The sequence below is a fragment of the Symphalangus syndactylus genome, chromosome 21, assembly GCF_028878055.3.
Source record: "Symphalangus syndactylus isolate Jambi chromosome 21, NHGRI_mSymSyn1-v2.1_pri, whole genome shotgun sequence".
Lineage (NCBI taxonomy): Eukaryota > Metazoa > Chordata > Mammalia > Primates > Hylobatidae > Symphalangus > Symphalangus syndactylus.
In genome coordinates this window covers 39,387,264-39,409,365 of record NC_072443.2, presented here as the reverse complement: position 1 = coordinate 39,409,365, position 22,102 = coordinate 39,387,264, and positions in this window count along the sequence as shown.

Below are 22,102 nucleotides of genomic sequence, written 5' to 3'. Positions count from 1 at the left end.
CTGAAAATGCATGAATAATTTATAAGCATACCTAACGCACTGTCAGGAATTTAGGTGATCTTTCCTCCTTTCTATTTTTATTGTTTGCAATGATTTTAATACTTCTTGTGGAGCAAAGTAGTTCTGTGTTTTCTGTCAGAATTTCAGCCAATATCAGTCAGGTGAGAGAGGCTTTTGGTTGGTGTTGTTTTCAGTGGGAATCTACTTCTTGCCTCAACGCTGATATTAGACTTGGAGACTCATCTTAGTGGCCTAGAAGAGGCCAGGTTACTAGTTTATTTGTCCAAGGTAATAAACAGTAGTCTTCCTACTTTTTAACCTTCCTAAGATGAAAAAAAGCAGGAAGACCCTAGATTCATAGAGCTTCACATAGAATGTAAACGAAGGGAAGAGGCAAAGGAGATGTTGGAGTCTTTCAGTACAATTTTATCATTCTGAAGATTTCATTGAGATATTGATACTATTTATCTTCTTATGCAAATAGAATTTGGGCTCATGGGTATTTCTCTCTTGAGGGACTGAATATACTTGTATTTTTAGTGGCTGCCGTGTGTTTTACCTGGTACAGAATTGATTGATTCTGGTACAGTCAACTAGAAAATGAATTTTACTGTTAATAACATGATTGCCAAGTCCTGCCTCTCCATCTCTCCTTTACCTTAGCTCCTTGTGCGTTTGACCATTGTCTCAAAATGTCTTGAGGCAGAGGATATCCTTCCCACTCTTCCTGTGGTCTGTCCTCTCCCCTAGGCCGTCTTGGACTTGGATCTCCCATTCCCTAGTTTGTCTCTATAGATCAGAATTTTTCCAAAGCCTTTAACCTCAGCTTTCTTAGCCACTCTGCGTTGTTCAGGAGTTCAGCTGCATATGTGTGGAAGAACATGGCTGAATATAGCCTCAGGTAGGAGGTGAGAGGCAGGGGAGGCATGGGAGACTGGGCTAGGCAGGAAGACTGGGGCAGGAATCCTGGTGCAGAGTTGGTCCAAGCAAAAGGTAATCCAAGAGAAGATGAGTACTCATACCTTCAAAGTTTATGAGAGTCATAATTTTTTAGTAAGAAATGATGAATAATGAAAAAATGCTCCCAGAGAAAAGTGTTATGGAACATACATATATGAGCACTAACAAGCGAGAAGAGGCAAACTAAATTTCACTTGCCTATTTAATTGTAATCTTGAGGGCTCGCTGTGGTGTGCTCTGCTTCTATGAGACGGTTAGCTTTCAGTGAATTTTCTGGACATGTGTACTTCTTACAAACACTTTAGCTAATTATTTCTACCTCTCTTGTCTGTGCATATCTTGGCTAACATTATAGAAAACATCATTTCTAAGGAGAAATTGAGATTTGTATTTTTTTCTGTTTTTAAGATTGTGTGAAGGAATAAATGTCTAATTTTCTCTTGCAATGCTGTATCATGTGGGTTTTTAAAAAACCTTCACACAGTATGAATGAAAAACCAGAATGTTAGAAACTTGCTAATAATATAGTACTAATCAGAGTTAATTATGTGTTGAATGAATAATTGGTATGTTAGATAAATAATATATATTAGTTTGAAATCAGTATCCATTCCAAAAACATCTTTTGAGCATGTCCTGTGTGTTAAGTTGTGGAGACAAGAGAAGCATTAGATAGGGCCCTGCCCTTGAAAAAACCCACTGCAGTGATTCTTGGAGCTTAGTATATGTAAGAATCACTTGAAGAGTTGACTAAAGATTCTCAGGCTCCACCCAGAAAGATTCTGATGCAAAGAGAATGAGAATGAGCCAGGAATCTACATTTTAAATAAATATCTCAGGAGATTCTAATGCAAGTGGTCTTATTATCATGCTTGGAGAAATGCAGGTCTAACAAGATAAACAGATGTATGAACTGGTAAACTACAAAATGCAGTAAATGCTCTAGCAAAGAGATGGTAATTGATACCCGTCAAGTCACCCTATCTAAAGAAGTCAAGGAGGGTCCCTTAAGAAGAAAACATTGGACTAGGGTCCTGAAGGGTGAATCAGAGTTTTCCAGGTGCAGAAGAGGATGAAGAACATTCCAGATCTTGGGGAAAAAAAACAAAAAATGTGTGGGAAATGTGATGGTGGCATCAAGAGAATGGCAACAACCCAGTGTATGGAGGGCAGCAGCAGAGTGAGGCCAGAAAATAGGTTGAATCCCAATCCAACATGTTTGTATATTTAAAACTATAAGCACTGGGTAATCAAAAGAGACTTTTGAACAGGAGCCAGAAAGAATCAAATTATGTCTGTGAGCCAAATCTCTCTTTCTGCATGGTAAAAGATGGAATGGAGAGATAAGAGCCTGGTGGCCAGCAAAAAAATACCGAACTGTGGCAATAATTCATGAAGTGGATTACCTTCAAACCCTGAAATGACACCAACACCCACCAATTTTCTTGAGCAAGATACTTATGAATGATTTCTGATTCCTCTATTTTTCCCAACTACCACACACCATCCAACAACATCGAGTCCTATTGCTTATACTGAAACATTTATACCAAATCCACTGGCTTCCATTCACATCTGCTGCCATCAGCTAGTTTGGTTACGCATCCCTCATTTGAACTCCAACAGCCTCTCAAGGGATCACTAAGTCCACTTTCCTCTTAGTAGCAAGAGTAATAATAAAGAAGTGAATTACATTGCATCAATCCTTTGCTTAGAATAATTCAATTCCTGTCAAATCTACCTAAAAGGGAATCCAAATTATTTTTCAGGACTTCAAGATCCTGCATCATCTCACTATTGTTTTTCTCCAAACTAATCTCACAGTACTCTCTCCCAAGTTCATTTTCATCCAGTCACAAAGATCAGCAACATTTTCCCCCCTCACTTCCTTAGCATAAGTTTATGCTATTCCCTTCGTTTCAAATGGTCTTAACTCTAAAGACTCTCACAAAGCTATTTTATGTTTATCATTTAATTTATGCCCAAATGTTCCTTCCACAGAGTCCATCCTGACCATCCTATCTGATAGTAGATTTTGTATATTCTTATTCTTCTCCTCTTGTTTGTTTCATGCATGAAAATTGTTAAAATGTATAATTGTTTTCATTCATTTTCTTGTTCAGTTGGTTTTTGTCTGTCTCCTCCACCAGACTGTAATCTCCATGAGGGCAAAGATCATGTCCTTTTTATGTATTCTTGAATTCCCCAGGGTAGTGGTTAGAAAAGAGTAAATGCTCATATATATTTATAAAAGGAATAAATGAATGAATGGATTATTGTGATATGATGGAGAGATAGAGTCATTAGCACATTAATGACACTTAATTTCTGTGCTCAGAAAGTCAGTGAGATCACAAATAAAGCATGTGGATCTAAGAGGAGTGTGGACAAAATATAGAAGGAAAATCCTAATAATTATGGAGCAGACGGAAAAAAAGGGGCTTGCTAAAGAGGGAGAGGAGGCCATCAGTGGTGGCTTGAGAAAAGAGAGAGGACTGATAGAAGATAAGGGGGTAGCTACAACATGCCACATGCTTGGCTGGATCCCCAGCACCCAGCACAATGCCTGGAGTTTAGTAAGTACTTCCAAAACATTTGCCCATCTATGAGATGAAAGATAAAATAAGAATAGATTCAACAATACCAGATGCTGGGAGGAAACCAAGAAAGGTAACGTGTTAGTAATTAAGATGCTACCGGCCACCTTAACAAGAACATTTACTTTCCAGCATACTATAAAATGAATTTGTTTAATCCATTTATTTCTATTGCTTGCTTCCTCTGCTAGAATGTACACCCCATGAAGTCAGGAAGTCTTTCATTGTTTACTGATGATACGAAGCTCCCAGAATAATTCCCGAAAAAGGCATGAAGATGAGCATTGGCCTTTTCTTTAAAGCCTCAGTGTATATACAAAAAGAATTGTTTTTAAGAATGCTTATTTCTTCAGTGAGCCCAGATAATAAGAACATCACTATTTATCAAACCAGCCCATTGTTCTACCAGTGAATCAGCTGAATATTAAATGATTCTAGGACTTGTGCTCAATCATCCCCACAGATTTACTGTGTGATCTGGAGATAGGTTTAAATGTCAGCAGCCATTATTTATTGTTCAATCTGCTCAATGGAAGTCAGTCGTTTAAATCTTTGTATGCAATGACAATAGCAAAGACCAGAGGGCCCTATTTGGTCTTTATCATCATGGCACACATCCCTTCATGCTCACTGAAGCTACTATAGATAACATTTTCTCCCCCTCTCTCCACTTTCCCAATTTATTTAAGGCCAAAAGAGACTGAAGTTTTATGCAGATCAGGGGTTCACTACCCCAGAGAAATCTACAACCACCTTTTCTAATCAATGTGACTAGTCTCACAATTGGCAGATTATTGTCAAATGTAATTTATTCATTTTTAAACTTAGACTATGTTTCTAATGGCTCTATTTTCTTTCTTCGCATTTTTCTTGAGCTTTCCTGAGAAACAGATCCGTTTATATTTCCTGGACTTAACAGAGAAATGTGAAATTGCCTTTCTCATGTATCTGGTGGTTGAACCCTCCTGTAGTTCCGAATACTTTCTTCAACTACTTTAAAAAAAATTAACTCTAAAATTGGACAAAGTTTTAAATTGACTTATGTTGATTTATATTTCTCCATGTTGAAGAAAATGCTACCTGCTAATAGACGAAGGAGGTTTGGGATAGCAAAGGGGAGGGAAGGCAAGTGAGCTGGATGGTGTGAGGAAATGGCGAGTAAAAGGATTAGGAGTGATGGATGCACAAGAAATTTAGAAAATACTTTGGAGGGAGAAATAACTGACTGTGAGCGTGTTTGTACAGAGAGATTGAATATTTTAAGACTAATCATTTATACATCTGATTTTTAAATAATGGGTGTGCATCATATATTTAGATGTCAAAAAACTATTGCTACAAGTGGCAACAGAGCCAAAAGGATTACAATAGCAGGACATCAATTCATCAGGACTGCAGAGGAGAGGAGGCATATGTTCTGACTACTCTCCATTGATTGGTCAGCTGCTGTTTCCATAGCAATCCATGTACAGCTCAGATATATTTTTTTTCCCTATCTGCATTACCTCCATTACATAGCAAACAACATCAAGATTAATAAACAGACATACTTGGTGAATGTAATAAGACACTGAAGCCACTGTTCTCGTGGCTGATTTTCTAATTGTAGAAAGTTACAGTCTGTATCACACTCCAATCACTGACGAAGCAGCAAAGAAATCATATATTTTGTCATATTGTTGGGAAAAATGACTTCTATCTAGATATTTTCTTGGACCACACCCATATGTTTAGGAAAATAATGGAGTGTGCTTTAAGCTGGAAAGAGTGAATCCACTAGGGTTTCTTCAGATTTCTTCATTTACATGTATATTTAGACTTGCATGTAGAACGAACACATTTGTTTAAGGTGTGGCTGGCATCTAAATAGTTCTTTCAGACTATTTAAAACTATTCCTCTGCATTGTGAATCTGAAAATGTAATAATTGCTCGTCCTCAGAAACTTGAACCAGAATGATATTTTTCGTCCAAGTAGCTTGTTGCACTGTTCTCTTCTCTAAATGCAACCAAAAATTTCTGAGTCCTCATTGTAGTGGAATTTGCTGCTGTAGTGGAAGTGGCCATCTGCTTTCCATTTACTCTGCTTTTGAAAACAGTGCTTGGTTTATCTTGGGGGAAATTATTCCATCCTTTACTCTGAGGTCATGTACTTTGAGGCAGCTAACTCCATTCCCAGCTCCAGGGGTGGGTAACAGTTTAGCTCAGGAATGACATATCAGGGTCTAATGTTCCCCTAGCAATGGGGCCAAGAATGGGGTCAAGGCCAATCCAGGAGGCAGGACCAGAGTTAATTGTGGAACTTTTGCCTGAGCAACTGGAAAAGAGTCAAGAGTCAGTTTGTGGACTTTGGTCTGAGGGAATGAATCTGGAGCAGCCAGAGAGAGAGAACCTGCCTGGGCCATACAGAGGAGAGCAGAAACAGGAGATCAAGAGAAAGCTGTAAAATGGGAATCATAGTTGTATTTTCTTCATAGAATGCTGTGAAAGTTAAATGAGTTAGTTGTATAAAGTACGCAACAGTCCCTGACATGTAGAAACTGTTCAAGAAATGTTCGCTATTATTGATATTAACATTGTTTAAACCCTTGGGTCAAACCGTACCTAAAGTCAGGCCTTATCCTTGGTCATTTGAGTTATATGGACCAAAAACTTTCTCCTACCTCTTTCCCTCAGTTTTAATTGGTTTTCTGTCTTTTGTAACTGAAAAAAAAATTTTTTCTCTCTCTTTATATATATAATGTATATATAATACTATATATATTATATACATGTAAGAAAGGAACATACATTAATCTAAAATTTGTGTTCCTTACCCAGCTATTCTACTTACAGGCATATATCTAAAATGTGGATGACATTTATGCACAAAGACAGTCATTGTAGTGTTAAAATATAACAAAAAAGCTCAAACTCCTAATTTGTCAATAAAAAACAGGAAAGATGAAGTACTTTAAAGTCTATCTGTAGAGTCATGTATTGTTCTGTCATTAAAGTTATGTCCAGTAACTATTTTTAGTGTATTGGCTTATGATGTTGTGATGTTATGTTAAATGAAAAAAAAAAAAAAACAGAACACACAGCATGTATTTATCGTATGTGTGCATGATCTCAAATATATTAAATAATCATATTAAAAAGACTCTTTTCTCTGTGTCTTGGAACTATACATGACTTGTTTTCATTTTACTTTTCAGCATTTTATAAATTATATATAATAAGCACTTAGTATCATAAATATTATTTATCTATACATTTATAGATTTTACATAGTCCAAAAATAAATTTGCTATTATTTTAGATCTATATTTAGAAAAGGGAATTTTGACAAATGAAGAAATAAAAAGAACATTTTGAAGTGTTCTCTAATTTCATCATTTTTGAGATTTCACTGGAAGTTCAGGCTGAGAAGTTGTAGCTTACTCAACATCTCCGTATTTGGCAGACATTTAAGCCTCAGAAGACATGGATATGAATCATATTTCAGTTTTTTATTTCTATTATAGCTTTTTTTTTCTGTATGCAGTAAAAAGTGGACGTAGATCTAAATGTGCATCTGGTTTCCACAGTAACTGCTTTTCAGCGTTTAACATTAGGCACCACCTGTTGTTCTATGGACAAACCTCCAAATAACATCACAGATTACAGAGGGGAAAAGGGATGCACACAGCTGTCTAAAATAGCACTTCTCTGCTGTACTGTTTCGCACTAATAGCCACAAGGTATCATATACCTAAAATATCTAACACACTATCATATACCTTTTTACCATGTTTGTACATACAGCAACTGCATTTTATAAATTTAAAATATTAAATGTTTACTCTCATACATTGTTATGCCAATATGAATCTCACAACCAAGCATAACGGAACATTATAGAGCTGCAGAACTATGCTGTGTATTTTACGTGATACTTGAAGATTCTGAAAATTACAACGTAGTTAAAACTCACACAAGCTCTCTGGTTTTCTAGATTTGCACAAGAAAACACACACAGAGTCACACTTCTAAATATATCAAGTTATTTTAGAAATTGTGCAAACCCTTTTTCTCTGATTCATTTTTAGTCTTTCCTACTTGCAAGCAAACCAGCTGTTGGGGAAGACTTAAGGGTTTTCCTTAATTAAGATGATTTCTCATTGCTCTGATTTAAAGACCCTAAATTATAATAGGAGGAGTCTCCCTCCCTAAAAAGACTTGTTTTGCAAAGGGCAAAATAATTTTCAGAAACTGGCTTACTTAGGTTTTATCATCCCTTGGATATATGTGATTAAACTTTTAAGGTCAGTTAGAAAAAAACCTCACATGAATTATGAAAAAAAAAAAACATCAGCTGCTCAAAATAGTTTATAGCATATATTATGAAAGAATGTGGCTCACAGTCTAAAACAATCAATTTAAACAGGATTATTTCAGCTGTAAATTGAGGATATGTATTATTTTTTATTTCTCTATTTGCTTCCCAGCATCTAATTTTTCCTGTCATCAGGCTGTTAACGCAGCCTCCTATCAATCCAACATCTAAGTCAGGAATTCTGATCAAGTTCTGTCTGTCAGTCTTAACCTCTTAACTTCTGATGTTCACGTTGCTTTTGTAAATGCACAATTCCCCTCCCCACCATGCCTTTTTCTCTTCTTTCCTCTCCATTGTGAAGCAGTGGGAAAAGGGTTGTTTTTTTTTTTTTTGAAGGCTAACAGGACTAGTTCAAGCCCCAGCTTCACACGTATGTTGGTCCATTTTCTGCTGCTTGCAATAGAGTACCTGAAACTGGGTAATTTATAAAGAAAAGGAATTTATTTCTTACAGTTATGGAGGCTGAGAATTCCGAGGTCAAAGGGCTGCATCTTGTGAGGCCTTTTTCATGGTGGGGACTCTGCAGATTCCCTAGTTAGCAAAGGACATCACATAGCAAGGGGGCTGATTGTGCTAGCTCAGATCTCTCTTCCCCTTCTTATAAAGCCACTAATCTTATTCCCATGATAACCCATTAATCCATTAACTAATGAATGGATTAATCCATTCATGAAGGCAGAGCCTTCATGACCCAATTTCCTCTTAAAGGCCCACCTTTCAGTACTACCACACTGGAGATTAAATTTCAACATAAATTTTGAAGGGCACAAATATTCAAACCATAGCAACACGCATTAGCCATGTGACTTGTCTGAGCCTCATGTTTCTCTGAAGACAGAGGTAATAAGACCAATTTCACATAGTAAAGTGAGGATGAAATATAGAAAAGCATATATTACTAAGCATGATAACTTAGGAGGCACTCACAAGTTTTATTTCCCTGATCCTTCTTCCCTCCCAAGGTTTTCCAAGATCCTCAGTTGGAGGTTAAAGCAGTCAATTCCTGGTACCACTCAGAAACCCAGCAATTTTCCCTTCCATACAGCTGCTACATGGCCTTTGCCCTTATCTCCACTCTCTTACTAACCACCGAGGTAGCGCAGCAGGGTGACCCCAAGGCTTCAGGGAAATGAAATGCATGTCTTTCTCATAAACAGTTATAACCTGCTGGTTCAAATCATAGCAAAGCAGAATATAACTTCCAGATCCCTGAAAAGAAGCAATCAAAATAGGATTAAAGGAGATGGTATTTGCAAAGTGCTTAGCACAGTGCCCAGCATACAGTAAATGCTCAGTAAATGTTATCCTTTCCCATGGATTATTTTTGGAATGAATGGCTAAATAGGTCAGTAAGGGCACCACAAGATGTTTAGTTGAACAGTATTAAATGAACTAATAATAATGATGACTGTGAATATGAAACCAATTTCTAGTTAAATAGGAATTTGCAGAAATGAAATTTCAGATGAAACATAAAAGGTAGGATATCTCATTTCTCTCAAGACAAAGTGGTAGATTAAATTAAGTAGAGGTAGAAACCACAATACTTTTACTTCATTCACAGCTGAAGTCAATATAGAATGACTCCCCAAAAATATTTCATCTTGGATTTTAGAAATATGATTCTGGAACATAATAATCTCTAATGTGAACAAGAGTGAGAGATGAAATTGTTCTGAACTTTTCATGATAGCTTCAACACTCTGTCAACTTTACCATTAAAACAGAGGGAAAAAATAGATTAAAAAGAAAAAGCTGTATTGCTGGTCGGAAAGCTGCAAAGATGAAAGTTACTCATTCCACCCCCAAATCCTCCCACTGTAGTCTGAAGGAATATTGGTGATAAGAAAAATATTATAGCTTGCTTAGAATGATAACATTTAGCTGGGCATTATGGCTCATGCCTGTAATCTCCCAGCACTTTGGGAGGCTGAGACAGGCAGATCCCTTGAGCTCAGGAGTTTGAGACACACCTAGGCAACAGGGCGAAACTCCATCTCTACAAAAAAAAAAAAAAAAGTACCAAAAATTAGCCAGACATGGTGGCCTATACCTATAGTCACAGGTACTCAGGAGGTTAAGACTAAGGATGAGGATTGAGTCCAGGAGTTTGAGGCTGCAGTGAGCCATGAGTTCACCACTGCACTCCAGCCTGGGCAATGGGAGTAAGACCTTGTCTAAAAAACAAAAAATGATGATAACATTTTAGATGTCAGAAACAACATAAAGATACTCCAGATCAGAGACTCTTAATCTGGAGTGCATGGGATAAATTTGGGGGAGTGTCTGAACTCTCTGAAATTATGTGCCAAATTGTGCGGTGTGTAGAGTGTGTGTGTGGGGGGGAAGGGGGTGTGGGGGTGGGGGTGTGTGTATGTGTGGAGAGAAATAATTTATTTATTGAAAGTCTAAAACAGTAGATGTAGCAATCAGGGCATTGATTTTGCTTTTTCCCTAGATAAGACAGTGGCTGAGCTGATACCATTTGATTCAAGAATAAAGAACCAATTTTCTGTAAAAAATTTTCTTAACTGGAAGTTCACAGGCTGTTAGTGTAAGCTCATCAATGGAGGTACAAGCCTTGAATATAAAGGAGAGTGACACAGCAAGAATTCTCCCTCTTGGATCAGGTGAGATTCTAATTTGCACAAATAGTGTCATCAGCACCCTGTTAGGCACTTTAGGCCCAAGATAAACTACACTGAGATTGATTGCACATACTTCCGCTTTGTGTGGCCACCTCATTTCTCAAATATTTTGTATTTTTGGGAAAATAAGTTAGAAATCCAATCTAGCTTTGCAGAGGATGCCTGCCTGTGTATGGTCACTTCTCGCTAATCTGTAATATTGCAACATGCATAAATCTAAGGAGAGAATCCGTGGCTTTTATCAGATTCTCAAATGGCACTTGACCCAAAGGGTTTAAGAACCATCTAGCTATAGGAATACAATAATTTTACAGATATGAAAAGTGGAGTCCTAGAGAAGTTAGGAGATTTCCCTCAGAACAACTGGCAGAACCATGACTAGGAAACAATTAAACAATTCTATCTAGTCCCACTTCATCACTTTTGCCACAAAACCCTAGGAGAAACTAAGGACTTTAGAGGTCTCATGGGTGATCAGGTGAGTTAGTGTTAACATCACATCACTCTAAATTAGGACTAGGATGTTATTCCACGGGTTATGTTTCTCCTTTTTCTTAAGTCTTTGTTTCAGAAAGAGCATGATAAACCAGGGTAATCAGATAACTAGACAACAGTCAAAGCACCAGGGACCCATGGAATCTTACACAGATATATAAGTATGTGAATAGGTTGAAGATCCTCTGCTATCACTCAGTGAATAAACCCTAGGCATAAAAACTAACATGTCTCCCTCTTGGTTTTAGCTGCACCACGGAATGGCTTTGACAGCCAAAACTATTCTAGTGAATTTATGCCTCCATCTCCAATGGTCTTGTCATTTGTATCTCTAATGAGATTAACCCACTGGACTGTTTCTGGGAGTATTCCAGGGAAGGTCACTTATCACACTAACAGAACCTTTTTACTCAAACAACATCTCAACCCAATAGTTTTTTGAGGTCTCTCCTTCTTCTAATAGCCTGCTCTTGGTTTTGGTGCCCTCTACATTTGTTTTTCTTCCTCTGACATCACCACCTCTTTCTGCTTGGGCCCATCTTTCTTTTTTTTTTTTTTTTTTTTTTTTTTGAGACGGAGTCTCGCTCTGTCGCCCAGGCTGGAGTGCAGTGGCGCAATCTCGGCTCACTGCAAGCTCCGCCTCCCGGGTTCACGCCATTCTCCTGCCTCAGCCTCTCCGAGTAGCTGGGACTACAGGCGCCCGCCACCGCGCCCGGCTAATTTTTTGTATTTTTAGTAGAGACGGGGTTTCACCGTGGTCTCGATCTCCTGACCTTGTGATCCGCCCGCCTCGGCCTCCCAAAGTGCTGGGATTACAAGCGTGAGCCACCGCGCCCGGCCGGGCCCATCTTTCTTGCTTCCTTTGATTACCCATCTTTCTTCACAGATTAAATGAGTATCTGACTGGGGTAACTAAATCACATAGCTTGATAAATAATTTCTTGAGCTATTCATCAGCATGGCAACAAAAAGGGTTTTCTGCAGTATAGCATTAGGCATCCTATTCTGAAGTCAGACAAATGGCCCATTTTGTGCAATGTTCATGTCATACAGAGTTACAGCAGGATGTTTGTAGAAACACATGGCAGCTCTCTATGAAGTAAAATCCTAGTGGGCAAAATATTCTGAACATTCTCAACTTCCCCTTAGTAACCCATTCCATCAGTAACAACATATAAATAATGTTTATTGAGTAACTACTGTATGCCAGACATTGTGCAAGCTTCTTTAAATACATTTTCTTATTTAACTATCACCATTAAATATCATGAGTACCATAATCCTCCCAATTTTACAGATGTGGAAACCTATTTAGAGAGTTTAAGTAGGTACCAAGGGGCAAAGTAAACTCAGTCCAGGTCAGTAGGCCTCCACAGATGGTTTAATCATTATGCATATCACACGCACACATTTAAATATCTTAAAACATACATATCATTAGTTCTAGTTTTAACCACTTCTTGATGTTAACAAATTCCGTTTTATGACTATAGCATACACTGTTTCTGTACGTCTTTCATAAAAGGAGTTCTTTGAAATTTAATAATGCAATTCATCTGGGTTAGCATTTGGTGAATGAGTCTACATTCATCTTATCACTCCAGGAGTCCCAAAATCTAATTAGTAGGAGTCCCAGAAAAAGAAAAAAGGAGATAATAAGAAACAATTTCTTAAAGAAGTGATACAAGAATATTTTCTAGAATGAAAATACATGAGTCTCAAGCCCACTGAATTCCCAGCATAGCAATTTTTAAAAAGATACTTCCGTCATGGAAATTCCAAACATGAGGTATAAAAACAAGATCTTCCAAGCTTCCAGAGAGAAAAACAGATCACATAGAAAAGAAAAATTTCAAACTTCTTAGGAGACACGTGCAAGAATCTGGAAGATAATGGAGACTTGCCTTCTACATTTTGAGAGTGACACATTTGATTTGGAATTCTTTCTAGAGCTTCTAGAGGCTATACTTCACCAAAAATGGTAGATAAAACCAAGAATGAGGAAGACATGAAGCACAGGAGACAAGAAATGCAATAGTATAGAGGCAAAGGCAATCTCCAGGGTAACTGGGAAGGGAATGTCCAGGGTGGTGATTTTGCAGCAGACCTAGGAGCAACGAGTAGAATTGGAGTAGGAAGACAGGACTCCAGGAGACATATCACCAGAAAAAAAAATAGAATTGATGGGATATGTGACAGGTTTAAACACATGGACAATTGAGAGATACTTAATAGAGCCATTGAGGGAGCGTGGGGAAACTTAGCCAGCAGACATCTTAGCATATAAAATACACTTTTAAATATATATTATATATATTTATGTATGTATAATTACATATATTATATATAAATGTATATATGAGGCAATTGATGGCTTCAGAAAAACAAAAACATTGTATATAGATAAAAGTGTGACAGTTTATTAGCACAACTATAAGCCATATTTCTATAGACATAATAATAAAAGTGCTAAATATGAACTAAACAAAATTAAGAAATGTGCAAGACGAATGAACAAACAAATAAACCTTAAGAACAGAATAAAATACGTCTTGAGTAAGGAGAGGTATGCCATGTTCCTGATAAGGAGACTGGGTTTTATATAGAAGATACATTTCCCAAATGCATCTATAAGTGCAATGCTGTCCTAAACAAAATGCCAAAGTGATGTTTTTAATGTAAATTTTTCAGTTGTTACTAAATTTCCAAAAAGTAAATACATGATAATTGCATTCAGGGTGCCTGCTCTCTAAAATATAAACATTTACTATAAAGCTTCAGTGATTTTGGCATCAGTCGAACACAAAAAAAAGACCCAGGGTCACATATGGGAATTAAATGAGTCATAATTAGGGTGTTTAAAAGCAAAAAGGGACATACTAAATTAGTAAAAATCAAAAGAATTTTAGAGCAAACTGCTAAAGAATAGCCAGTGCTAATACAGAGAAACAGACACTCTCATACATTGTGAGGACAGTGCTGCAACTTGGCAATATCTATCCAAATTCCATGCAATTACCCTTTGACCTTGCAAAGGTCTTTGCTCAGGATTATTAGTAAAAATATAACATATATGGGAATATTGGCGCAAGACTTTTTTATTACAGCAAAAGACTTAAAGTGACAAAAATCTGATAGGAAGAAATGTTTTTAAGTGAAAAAGCAAAGTACAGAACAATATGTAGACCATACAGGCATATATTATTTTGTGTGCTTCACTTTATTACACTTCACAGTTACTGAGTTTTTTATAAACTGAAGGTTTGTGGCAACCTGCATCAAGCAAGTCTATTGGCGCCATTTTTTTTCAACAGTGTGTACTTGCTTACTGTTTCTGTGTCAAATTTTAATAATTCTTGCAATATTTCAAACTTTTTTATTATTGTTATACCTGCTATGGTGACCTGTGATCAGTGATCTTTCGTGTTACTTTGTAATTGTTTTGGAGCACCATGAACAGCGCCCATATAAGACATTGAATTTAACTGCACTGTTGTGTGTGTTCTGACTGCTCCATTGGCCTGCCATTCTCCCATCTCTCTCCCTCTCCTCAGGCCTCCGTTTTCCCTGTGACACAATGATATTGAAATTAGGGCAATTAATAACCCTACAATAGCCTTTAAGTGTTCAAGTGAAAGGAACAGTCACATCTCTCACTTTAAATCAAAAGCTAGACATGATTAAGCTTAGTGGGCAAAGCACGCCAAAAGGCCAAATAGCCTGAAAGCTAGGGCTCTTGTACCAAACTGTTAGCCAAGTTATAAATGTAAATGAAAAGTTCCTAAAGGGAATTAAAAGTACTACTTCAGTGAACACAGGAATGATAAAGTGAAACGGCCTTCTTGTTAATATGTAGAAAGTTTTAGTTGTCTGGATAGAAGATCAAATAAGCCATGACGTTTCCTTAAGCCAAAGTGTAATAACCCAGAGGAAGGCCCTGACTCTCTTCAATTCTATAAAGGCTGAGAAAAGTGAGGAAGCTGCAAAAGAAAAGCTTAAGGCTAGCAGAGGTTGGTCCATGAGATTTAAGGAAAAATGCCACCTCCGTAACATAAAAGTGTAAAGGGAAGCAACAAGGGCTAATGGAGAAGCTACAGCAAGTTATCTGGATCTAGCTGATTCAGAAGATCTAATGTCATTGATCAAGATGGCTACAGTAAACAACAGATTTTCAATGTAGATAAAACAGACTTATATAGCATTGGGAGAAGATGCCATCTAAGACTTTCATAGCTAGAGAGGAGAAATCAATGCCTGGCTTCAAGGCTTCAAAGGACATACTACCTTATGTTAGGGACTAACGTAACTGGCAGCTTTAAGTGGAAGCCAATGCTCATTCACCATTCTGAAAATCCTAGGGCCCTTAAGAATTATGTTAAATCTACTGACTGTGTTCTATAAACTGAAAAAAAAAAAAACCTGGATAACAGCACATCTGTTTACAGCATGTTTTACTGAATATTTTAAACCCACTGTTGAGATCTATTTTTCAGGAAAAAAAAAAAAAGATTTATTTCAAAGTATTACTGCTCATTGACAATGCACCTGGTCACCCAAGAGCTCTGATAGATATGTTTATGGAGATTAATGTTGTTTTCATTGCTGCTAATGCAACATACATTCTGCAGTCCATGGATCAAGCAGTCATTTGGACCTTCAAGTCTTATTAAAGAAATACATTTCATAAGGCTATAGCTGCTATAGACAGTGATTACACTAATGGATATGGGCAAAGTAAATTGAAAATATTCTGGAAAGGATTTACCATTCTAGATCCCATTAAGAACATTTGTGATTCATGAGAAAAGGTCAAGATATCAACATGATCAAGAGATTGGAAGAAGTTGATTACAACTTTTATGGATAACTTTGTGGAGTTCAAGACTTCAGTGAAGAAAGCAACTGCAGATGTGGTGGAAATAGCAAGAAAACTAGAATTAAAAGCAGAGGCTGAAGATGTGACTGAATTGCTGCAATCTCATGAACAACTTAAACAGATGAGGCATTGCTTCTTATTGTTGAGCAAAGAAAATGGTTTCTAGAAATAGAATCTGCTCCTGTTGAAGATGCTGTGAACGTTTGGAAATGACACAAAAGATTCAGAATATTATGTAAGTTTAGTTGGTTAGACAGTGACAGGGTTTGAGAGGATTGACTCCAAATTTGAACCAAATTTGAAAGCAATTCTGTGAGCAGAATGCTATCAAACAGCATTGCATGCTACAGAGAAATATTTAATGAAAGGAAGAGGCAATTGGTGTAACAAACTTTATCCTTTATTCTTACCAAACCTTCAGCAACCACCACCCTGATCAGTCAGCAACCATCAACATCAAGATAAGACCCTCTGTCAGCAAAAAGATTATGTTTTGCTGAAGGTTCAGATGAATGCAAGCATTTTTGGCAGTATTTTTAAATAAGGTATATATATTTTTTGAGACATAGTACTTTACATACTTAATAGACTTCATTATAAACATAACTTTTAAATGCACTTGAAAACCAAAAACTTCACAGGACTCTATTTGCTTTGTTGCAGTGATCCAAACTCATGGAACCAAACCTATGATATCTCTAAGCTATACCTGTGCTACTATTTATGGAAAAAAAAAAGAGGACAATTGTCAGTGTATACATGCATGTGGATGTAACTAGAAATGTACACACAGACTCTCTATATGTATTTGTTTGTCTACGTGTAAAGTATCCTTGGAGGCTGATTACACTAGATTCTCCAAGCTAAGGGAATGATGGATAGCTAGGTGATAAATATGGGATAAAAACCTTTCGCATGTACCATTTTGTGACTCTTGGATTTTAACCATATTGCTACAAGTAAACCAACATTTTTAAAATATTGAAATAAAATTAGTCAGTATATGATGGAATTTTTACATTGATTTTGGGATTTGAGTTGGGTAGTTCTTTGATATCCTAGTTAAGCATCACTGGTAGGAAGCATTTCCTGACACTGCTGCTAGGCAGAATTAATACGTGCCTTCTTCCATGGCACTTTGAAAATAATTCTATTATTGCCTTTTAAATATTGCATTATAGTTATCTATGCAAAATTTTGCCTCCTCTGTTAGAGTGTGAGGGCTTCTGTGGGACAGAGATAGATAGATATTCATAGATGCATGTATTAATTCACTTTTTAAGTGAGTGCTAGACAAGGTGTTTATTCAACCATGTATCTTTGGTACCTGGCCTGGTCATTGACATATAAGAATTCAATGTACTACTTTTGAATGAATGTATGAATAAATGAATAATGTGAGTTCAGCAATTTACATAAGATTCAGGATGATAGCTCCACCAAATCAGTATTGTTCATAATCCTGAGGACTTCCAAAAAATACTAACTCTTCTTGCCTCAAAATTAAGCTGCAATTATGTTGAACACAAATTTCAAATCTTTGTTAAAAAAAAAAACTCTTACTCTACCTGCAGACAGATTAAATATATTCATCCAGACACAGAAGAGACCCTAAAGTTTCTTCAAATACTATTTCATTACTTTCTTTCCTGGTATATTTGCAAATACCATAATTAAATCAAACAGAATAAATTGACATAAGCAATTAACATTTTTAGTGTAAAATATTTTATAATTACAAGTATCAGGAATCACTTGGGCAAAATCTTTCCCACAATAATCCTGGGAAGTAAGAGATTTTGATAGAGATAAGTAGATAAATGCAGCATGATTCCTACCAAGTCAAACGACATGTTTGCTTGTTGCGTTACTGGATTGAACCCAAATGGATCTGTGCTCTAAAGCCACAGTTTAATCTGTTTCCTCTCTCAAAATAAAAGGTATATTTAGGCTGAAACAGAAGAGGTAATAGAAAAATACTGGTAATCTCCAACCCAAACACCTCTGATAAGAGAGGATATGATGCTGGCAGTACTGAGTCCAGTCCTAACTGACACACACATAGGTAGGGACTGACTACCTGGGTGGTGATGGGTATTTTGCTTGAAAACCATGATTGCAAGTGGCTTTTCACAGAATTCCTGGGATCTATGAAAAAGAAGATTTGTTAAAACATTGACTTTCTGAAGGAGTCAAATGGTCTTGCAGCTTCCTTTGCAGAGCTCTGTATTCGCCACTGTATCTTACTGCATTTTCATGGATTTACCCCTCTATCCCCATCCCCACATCCCCTGAGAGTGCTTCTCAATGATATATATTATCACTTTTTGTTTTTAATCCCCAGTGCTTAGCCTAGTGCTATGCAGATAATAGTACTTAATAAATATGCAGACCAAAGAATACACTTCTTATTCAAAGTCAGTATGATATAGTAGAAAGTGGTCTACCCTTGGCTCTGCCCCTAAGAAGCAGATTCATCTAACACACATCACAATAAATCCAGTTTCGATTTATTCTTCTAAAAAACGAGTGGGTCAATAGTTGACTTCTAGTAATATTTTTGATTTTAAAGTTCTGTGATTTTATGTAAGTGTGACTATTGGAGCAGGAGAGAGGTAGGGTCATGATAGATCGAAAAAGAAATAAAATCTAAAACAGTAAGGTTGTATTAAATCCTTACTATGTACCTGGAACTGTGCTGAGCAAGGTCTTTACTTTCATTTTTCTCATTTACTCTTTACAACAGCCCTGTGATTCAGAAACTATTGAAACCCCATTTCATGCATGGAGAAGTAGAGGTACAGGGAGGTGAGTAACTTGGATGCGTTCACAAAGCTAGTCTAACTAAGGAATTTGGGCTTTTTAATCACAACTCGATTTGTACTCTGCATAATTAGAGTCCCAAAAAGATGGCTGGATTTACATCAACCTGATAATGATGATCTAGCCTGTGGCCTGTAAGTATTCATGATAGATTAAAAACATAATTGATTTCTTATCAGGAAATCTAATTTGTGTAACTGTGTAATATCCTACTCTTCCTTTTTCCCAAGACTTTAAAAGGGCATAAATATTTAATCCTCTAGTTCTTTTTATCAGACTCACTGCATACTAAGATATGGGCAGCTCTGGGTGGGCTTAGTCAGCCCTAAGTATAGGTCTACAGTCAGGATGGATGAATTCAATATAATCCTTTCCATTAATACACCACTGTCATTTAAAATTACCAAAAGTGTTTAACACGACACAGCTTTCCTAAACTTTATTTGCAACTAAACTTTATATAGCCTTTGAATCATCACAGCATTTATGGGTTTTTCTGCTCCATCAATCCACTGCTATTGGGAGGCCTACCTGGCTTAGGTGCTGTAAAAGATACCAAGAAAGTCATGGTCCCTGCTTTCAATAAACTCACATCCTGCAATGGCTTATACATAAGTGTGCAATTGAAACATACATGTTGATTGAAGAGGGAAATTATTCTATAAAATGGCAGTACCAGAACACAAATATAGATCTCTCTGTAGCTAAAGCTTAGACTCTCTCTCTCTCTCTCTCTCTCTCTCTCTCTCTCTATATATATATATATATATATATATATATGTTCTGCATGTAACACACATATATATATATGTTCTTCATGTAACATATATATATGTGTTCTACATGTAACTTCTTGGTTGAGAAGTTGCTTGATATCAAGGACTGGATTATGTACTCTGTAATGAGGTCATAGTGTCATATACAGAGCAGAACTCAGTAAATGTTGTGGATGGTAGTGTGGAATAAAGTCAAACCAAACAGTGATATTAAAGGGAAATAATATTTCCTTATATGATGCACTAAAAAGAACACAACATTGTTTCCGTAGAATTCTTGCCAAGAAAGTGTGACCGTGACCTGAAACAGGTCATGAGGAAACATCAGGCAGACCTAGGTCTGGGGTCATTCTGAAGACTATCAGTGTCCAATAGAACTTTTTGCAATGATGAAAATGTCCTGTGTTTTTAGCTACACTGTCAAACTTGATAACCACATGTCAAATGTGGCTATTGAGCACATAAACATGGCTGGTATGACTGAGAGGTGGAATTTTAAATTTTATTTTTATTAGTTTTATCTTAAATAACCACATGTGCATAGTGGCTACCATATTAGACAGCCCAGCTATAAACCCTCAACTATCTGTTGAGAAGATGAAAACAAGGGAAGAGTGATGAACTGTTCACAGGTTGGAAGAGACCAAAAAGATATGACAAGTAAATGCACTGAGTTCCTGGATGAGATCCTGGAGCAGAAGGAAAAGGAGTCATTGCTGGAACAGTTTGAAAATTGAATAGCATCTGTGTTTTAGACAGAAGTGTGGTATTACTATTTCTTGACTTCAAGCGTAAGAAAGTATCCTTGTTCTTGGTAAATGGGAAAATTCTGGGGTGATAGGAAATACCATTTGCAGTTTACTCTCAAATAGTTCATAAAAGACTAATATTAAAAGAAAAGAGCAATAAATACAATAAGAATTTATATTACATAAGGATAATTCTAAATTACATGAAGAGAAAGCTTATTTGGAGGATTTTATCTTTGTCTCAAAGGGTAGGAATCATTTTTATTTTTATTTTATTTACTGAATTTATTTATTTATTTTGAGATAGGGTCTCGCTCTGTCACCCAGGCTGGAGTGCAGTGGCAGGATCTCAGCTCTCTGCAAACTTTGCCTCCCAGGTTCAAGTGATTCTCCTGCCTCAGCCTCCTGAGTAGCTGCAATTACAGGCATGCACCGCCAAGCCTGGCTAATTTTTGCATTTTTAGTAGAGATGGGGTTTCGCCATGTTGGCCAGGCTGGTCTCAAACTCTTAGCCTCAATTGATCGGCCCATTTCTGCTTCCCAAAGTGCTGAGATTATAGGCATGAACCACTGCGCCCAGCCAGGAATGATTTTTAAAAGTGAAGACAGTGTAAGAGGTTATTCGTGTCAGTGAAAATAGTACCCCTAAATAAACTTCAGGAACCTAAAACAAAAATCATGATAAAGCTCGCATTCCTTGTCTAGCAGCCTCATGAGAAGTCACTCATTCTGTGCTTGAACAGTTCTAGACACAAAAAAATCATTACCCTCTCTGAGGAAGCTCATGCTGTCATCAGACAGGTTTAGCCTTTAGAAAATTATTCTTTATTCTAAAACAAAATCTGTCTACATAAATTCCTCCACCTTCACTCCCTTGGTCATACTTCTTCTCTTTAAGGCCATAAAGAACAAGTCTGACCCCTCTTCGTCTTCCGTATGATGGTTTTCTGCATATTTTAAAACAATGTACTCTTCCCTAAGCTAAATATCATACATTCCCACTTATTTTAGTCTTTTCAATCTTAGTTTTCTAAACATGTAAAGATTTTTCTATATCTTTCTTAGAATGTGGTGAGCCTACAAGAGCCCAACATTCTTCATATCATCTGACCAGGATGATAGGAATTGTGCTTTGGGAGAGTTCTTCCATTGAGTTTAACAATAGCTAAAAGCTCTCTTGCTTGAGCTATCTTGCATGTTATTATGGGGTACTTGGTTTTTACAACTCAAATATAGGAACTTATATTTTATCACTATTGCCTGAATTTTCTTTGAGTCCAGTAATCACTCCAGCTTGCAGAGATCCTTTTGGGTCCTGACTTGACATACAAAATATTTTATATCCCTCCCAGCTTTATATCATTTTTAATTGTAATGAGATTAGTTGTTATGTAGTTATTATTAAAATTTAATTATAATAATTCCTGTAAAATGAATTAGAAAATGATTTATGTTAAGAGATAAATCACAAAGGATAATAAAATGCAGAATTATAAGAATTACTGAAAAGATAAGGGTTTGTATGAAGAGAAATTGAGAGAAACAAGGAGTTAGAATATGTGAAAGAGAGAATCATAAAGTAAGCAATTGGTAAAACATACACAGGCATAATTTCATCTAAATCTTAATGTATTTAATAACAAGGGCTATTTTGCTTCTTTCTATTTGGTAAGATATTGGGACATGCCATCCAAAGTTGGTGCGCTTGAGCTAAGTTGTAAATAAGGTCTTAAATCTGCTGCTAAAATTTTTTAGTGATTTCCCCTATTATCTAAAGAAAGAATCCATGATATGGAAAGTAACACTCTCTACATCTGTCTCAG